This window comes from Suricata suricatta, chromosome 1, assembly GCF_006229205.1.
Source record: "Suricata suricatta isolate VVHF042 chromosome 1, meerkat_22Aug2017_6uvM2_HiC, whole genome shotgun sequence".
NCBI classification, from domain to species: domain Eukaryota; kingdom Metazoa; phylum Chordata; class Mammalia; order Carnivora; family Herpestidae; genus Suricata; species Suricata suricatta.
In genome coordinates, this window is record NC_043700.1 from 85498724 (window position 1) to 85504277 (window position 5554).

Consider the following 5554-nt stretch of genomic DNA (forward strand, 5'->3'; position numbering starts at 1 on the left):
ATGCCAGCAGAGGATCCGACAGTAAAAACTACTAAGGCCTGTGATAGGGGCTGTTGAGAGGTTTTTGTTGGGAATATAAATTCCTGATTCTTAAAGAAATGTAGGAGCTTATGAGGTGGATAGTGATTGTCTATCTTACCTGAAAAGGAAGCACACGCAATAGGCCAGCAATCAGTAGTCCGAAAAAGCCGGTCAAGCTCACCTTTTGAATAGGGCTGTATGATGGAGTCAGGCTCCTTGCCAAAGTACTTCATACTTTGTTCTCTCCCTAGAGCGATGAGGTCAGCCACAGCCAGATAGTAAGGATAGATAACCTTTGCAGGTGAGGAGGGAAGATGCACCCACCTAATGGGACTATTTTGCCAGAAAACTGCTGTAGGAGTAAAAGAGGTATTGCAAATAATAAACGAGAGGGGTTGATCATAATCTATGGCAGCGACAAACTGGGAGTGGATGGCTTCCTCCACAATTTTTAATGCTTGACAGGCCTCATTAGTGAGAGATCTAGAAGATTTGGGATCTGGGTCCCCCTGGAGCATGTCAAACAAAGGTTTGAGCTGTCCCGTGGTGAGCCGAAGATAAGGCCTAACCCAGTTTATATTTCCTAGTAATTTTTGGAAATCGTGGAGTGTCCGTAGAGTGTCTAACCTGAGTTCCAATTTTTGAGTAGTTATATGGGCTCCTGAAATCTGAAAACCCAGGTAAGTGTAAGGGTCTTGTAATTGCACCTTTTCAGGGGCTATTTGTAGCCCATGAGCCTGTAGGGACGATTGTAAATCATCAAAACATTTTAGCACCTGCTGGCCGTCTCTTCCTGCCAGAATGTCATCCATATAATATATAATATATATTTCCCTCCAATCATCGCGTACCTTCTGAATGGCTTTTGCCACAAAACTTTGACACAAGGTAGGGCTATTAGCCATGCCCTGAGGTAAAACCTTCCATTGATATCTTATCATGGGCCCTTTAAGATTAGCAGAGGGCACGCTTAAGGCGAATCTCTCTTGGTCATCAGGGTGGAGGGGGATGGCAAAGAAACAGTCTTTAAGGTCTATGATAACTTTATAATACCCTAGAGGTATAGCCACAGGAGAGGGAAGCCCTGGCTGAAGTTTTCCCATTAGAACCATTGTACTGTTTACTGCCCTAAGGTCCTGTAACAATCTCCATTTACCTGATTTCTTTTTTATGACGAATATAGGTGTATTCCATGGGGACTTACTCACCACTAAGCGTCCAGCAGCCAATTGCTCCTGTACCAGCTGATGTGCTGCTTGTAGCTTTTCAGTAAAGGCCATTGATCAACCCACACAGGGTCATCAGACTTCCAAGTGATCTTATTTGCTTGGGGCACAGGAATGTCAATGGCCACTAGGGTAAATTTTCAAAACCCCCTTTTTGATGGTTATTTTGTACCTCAATAGGTTGGATAATTCCATCTTCATTTTTTCCAAGTCCCTTTTCCAGCTTAAATCCCTGAGTTAACATCTGTGCTGTAACCAAATCATTAGGACTACACATAATGATACCCATTTGATATAAAAGGTCTCGCCCCCACAAATTAACAGGTAATCCTTGAATAACATAAGGTTGAATGTCTCCCTGATTTCCTTCTGCATCCTGCCAGCGCAGCAATTTTGTACTCTTTTCCAGGTTTTTACTCTGCCCTGTGCCTTTAAGGTTGGTTAAGGTAGGGGATAAGGGCCATTGTGAAGGCCAGGCCTCTTTTTTAATAATGGTGACGTCTGCTCCTGTGTCTATTAGGCCTTGAAATTCTTTGCCATCAAGCCAGAGTGTAAGTATGGGTTTTTGGGTGTTAACAGGCTGTACCCAATAAGCATCGGAGAAGCCAAACCCTTGGGCTTCTTGGCTTGAGTTTTTAAACGAGTTGTCAGCAGCAGGAAGAGGCAGCAGACGTAACTGCGTGATGCGCTGTCCTGAGGGTACTGTGGTAATCTCCTGGGGGGAGGAGGCCACAATTTTTATTTCACCTGTATAGTCGTTGTCTATCACTCCAGGACAGACATGTAGCCCTCTAACTATAGCACTACTGCGTCCCAAAATTAAACCAAAAGTTTTAGGGGGTAAGGGACCATAAATTCCAGTAGGTAGGATTTGGACTCCCATCTCGGGAGTCAATACTGTGCGGGCGGTGGAACAGAGGTCCAGTCCCGCACTTCCTGGGGTTGCTCTGCAGAGGTCAGAAACGGATTGTTTGTGGGAACAAACTTGATTGCCCCGGAGGTTTGTCTGGGTTTCGGGGCCTGGGGCTGGCCCCATTTCCCGTTTCCCTGCAGGGGTGGTAAAGGGTTACCCTGTGCGTCTGTCTTTGATCTACAATCTTTAGCCCAGTGTCGGCCTTTCTGACATCGAGGACACAATCTAGGAGCACCATTACCATCATTGGGCCGTTTGTTGGATCGACAGTCTTTGGCAAAGTGACCTTCTCTACCACAGTTGAAGCATCCTTTCTTGTCTTGGTGGCCTAAAGGTTCGGCTGCAGCCATTGCTAAATCCTGCTGGTAGGCTGAGCCGATGTCCGAACACAATCTACTGTAACCAGAGAGATCTGTCCTTTTTTGATGAGGTCTAATGGCTGCCCGACATGCGGGATTTGCATTTTCATAGGCCAATTGTTTAACAAATTCGGAGCTAGCAACGGCCGTTACCAAGGATACACCCTGCTGCCTTAAGAAGCCTATGTACGAAGTCAGTGAAAGGCTCATTTGGACCCTGTTTGACATTAGTTAAAAAGGAGCTATGATCCCCTTTAGATGGCAACTTTTTCCAGGCTTCAATCCCAGCTGTTGGTATTTGAGCAAACAAGCCGGCATCATATCGCCGCTGTATCTCAGTGCGAGCATAATTTCCCTCTCCTGTTAGCATCTCCAAGTCCCAGCCATTATTGGCTTGCACATTACGTCGAGCAATCTCCTTACAAAATACAGCATATTCTGATTTCCATAGCAAATAATCCCCTCTAGATAAAGCTGCTTGAGCAAGCGCATACCAATCACTAGGGGTGAGCCATTTCTGAGCCACTGATCTTACGATCGCCATAGTATAGGGCGCGGTGGGCCCGCACTGCGCGATGGCAGATTTGAGCCCTTCAATGACTTTAAAATCAAAAACAGAATGTTGTTTCCATGCTTGCCCCTGGGCATCAGTGGTTTCAATAACTGGAAACGCCTCAGGGACCTCACTGTCCACTAAGGGGCTGGCAGTCGGGGGATATTTAAGCGCTGCCCACCGTTGTGGAGATTGGGGAGTCCGCCGTGAAGGCGCGATGGTAGACTCCCTTTCGCCAGCCTTAAGGTCTTTTAATCGTGATTTCAGCTCTAGGTGTTTTTTTTTTTTAATCTTATTTGCTCTTGCAATTGCTCTATTTCCTCAGTTAGATCCCTTTCATTATCAATACTCTCACTTTCACTATCTGATGACTCATCATCAGAAACTCTTTTTGTAGTCCCCCAAATAGAGAAGATGTTACCCATAATGCCCAATTATTCACCCAAATTATACGACGCAAGACAAACAAAGGTTTACTCACACACACACACACCAAAAGTTATTATTTCCCTCCGCAGAGGTTTTAGAAAAAACACTTAGATACCTTTTATCCCTGTACTCTGAGGGTCTCTGCTTAGACGATTTATTTAATTACTGCCCTAAAATCACCGATCACTCACTCGAGCACTGGGCCACACAGCTAATTCTGAATGGTTGTCTCCTTCTAAATCCTCTAACCTCGGCCGTTACCTCTTTCTCTTCTTCTTTTTATCTTTGATCGGTTTCTTCACTAGACCCCTCTTACTCAGCCCCACGTTGGGCGCCAATTGTCGTGTCCCACCCCAGCCAGCAGGGCAGAAAATCCTCGCAGGTTCTTTTCCTGAGGGAGGAAGAGAAAAACAGGGCAGGAGGGAGAGACGCAGAGAGTGAAGGCAGCGCACACCGTTTCCGATCAAGCCTCTGTCTCCTTTCTTCTTTTTCTTCTCTCTCTCATTAAGAAAATAATTCCTCTTATATAGAACTTTGGGGCGGAGAACTGACCCGGATTGGTTACCAGGTAAACAGAGTCAAATGCATATCAAAAGAAGCGCCTAGACTTGCCTTTGCAATGCTGGGGAGGGGAAGCTAGCACTGAATAATCCAAAATGCAGTTTTGATCTTTTGTGCACCTTGGCCACTCTACGTCTGGCCCAGCATGACAGACGCCAAAATCTTGGACCAGGAAATGGCAATCTCCAGCCTCCAGATGCAAATCTTGTTTACTGGTTCACTCCCCGTTCACTCCCCAGAGATGATAATCCTTGCCTGAGGCAGCCAGAAAACTTGGCGGCTTCCAACACAAAACCACAATGAGATATCACCTTATACCTGTAAGAGTGGCTAAAATTAAAACACAGTACTGGTGGGGATGCAAACTGGAACAGCCAATGTGGAAGACAGTATGGAGATTCCTCAAAAAATCTAAAAATAAAACTGCTGTACGTTCCAGTCATTCCCCTAGTGGATATTTACCCAAAGAATAAGACAACACAGATTCAGAAAGATATATACACACTTATGTTTATCGTAGTATTATTTGCAAGAGCCAAATTCTGAAAGCAGCTCGAGTGTCCACTGATAGACGAATGGATAAAGAAGAAATGGTATGTATACATAAAATGGAATCTTGCCATTTGCAACAACATAGATCGATCAATAGAGTATAATGCTAAGGGAAATAAGTCAGTCAGAGAAAGACAAATGCCATATAATTTATTCATATGTGAAATTTTAAAAAGGAAACAAAGAAAAAAAAGAAACAAACTATGAAACAGACTCTTACCTATAAAGAACTAAATGATGCTTACCAGAGGGCAGGTGGATGAGAGTGATGGAGAAAAACTTACCATAGTATTTTAATTTTGGAATCTATTTACAAAAGGTTTTTAGATATTTTACATATATTTATATATACATATAAATATATACACACAACCATATATATATGTACATATACGTGTACACACACAACCATAACTATTTTTATTTTTACCTATAAATATATATATTTGACATCTCTCTCTCTATATATATATATAATATATATATATTTAAATTTAAATTTCCCTCAGCACATAGCACAGTATCTGACCAATGGAAGATATTCAAAAAATATTCGTGGCAAACTTTCAGTATCATATACCTCTTATAATAGATTGCCCCATTCCACTTGATAGAAATCTATGTTTTCATTTATAAACTTTTTAGTCTAAACAACTGACATTACTGGTTTGTGAAAGTGTTTTAAAAATATGCTTCATTCAAAACATGAAAATTTTAGAAAGGTTCATTTCTTTACTTAAAAATACTGTCCATTAACATATTTTCATACCCAAATCTGCTAATGTATTATAAAACTGGTGATTGTGGATTTCGCTTAGAGACGGAATCCTTTTTAACTTTTTCCCCTTGAATGGTTGCCAAGAAAAATACAGCTCAAGAGACTATCTGAGAGGAAGTACTTGAGATATCTTTTCTCTCCTAGATTGTATGGGCTGTTATT

At 42.5% G+C, this 5554-nt stretch overlaps 1 long non-coding RNA gene across 1 annotated transcript in view; it reads right to left on the bottom strand.

Annotated features, from left to right (window-relative positions):
* The window catches only part of LOC115271851, an 11214-nt gene extending 9883 nt beyond the window's left edge, over positions 1 to 1331 (bottom strand). Inside the window, exon 1 of the long non-coding RNA XR_003900137.1 lies at positions 1230 to 1331. This is a non-coding gene — a long non-coding RNA (uncharacterized LOC115271851). The remainder of the gene's footprint in view (positions 1 to 1229) is intronic.
* Positions 1332 to 5554: the final 4223 nt, after the last annotated feature.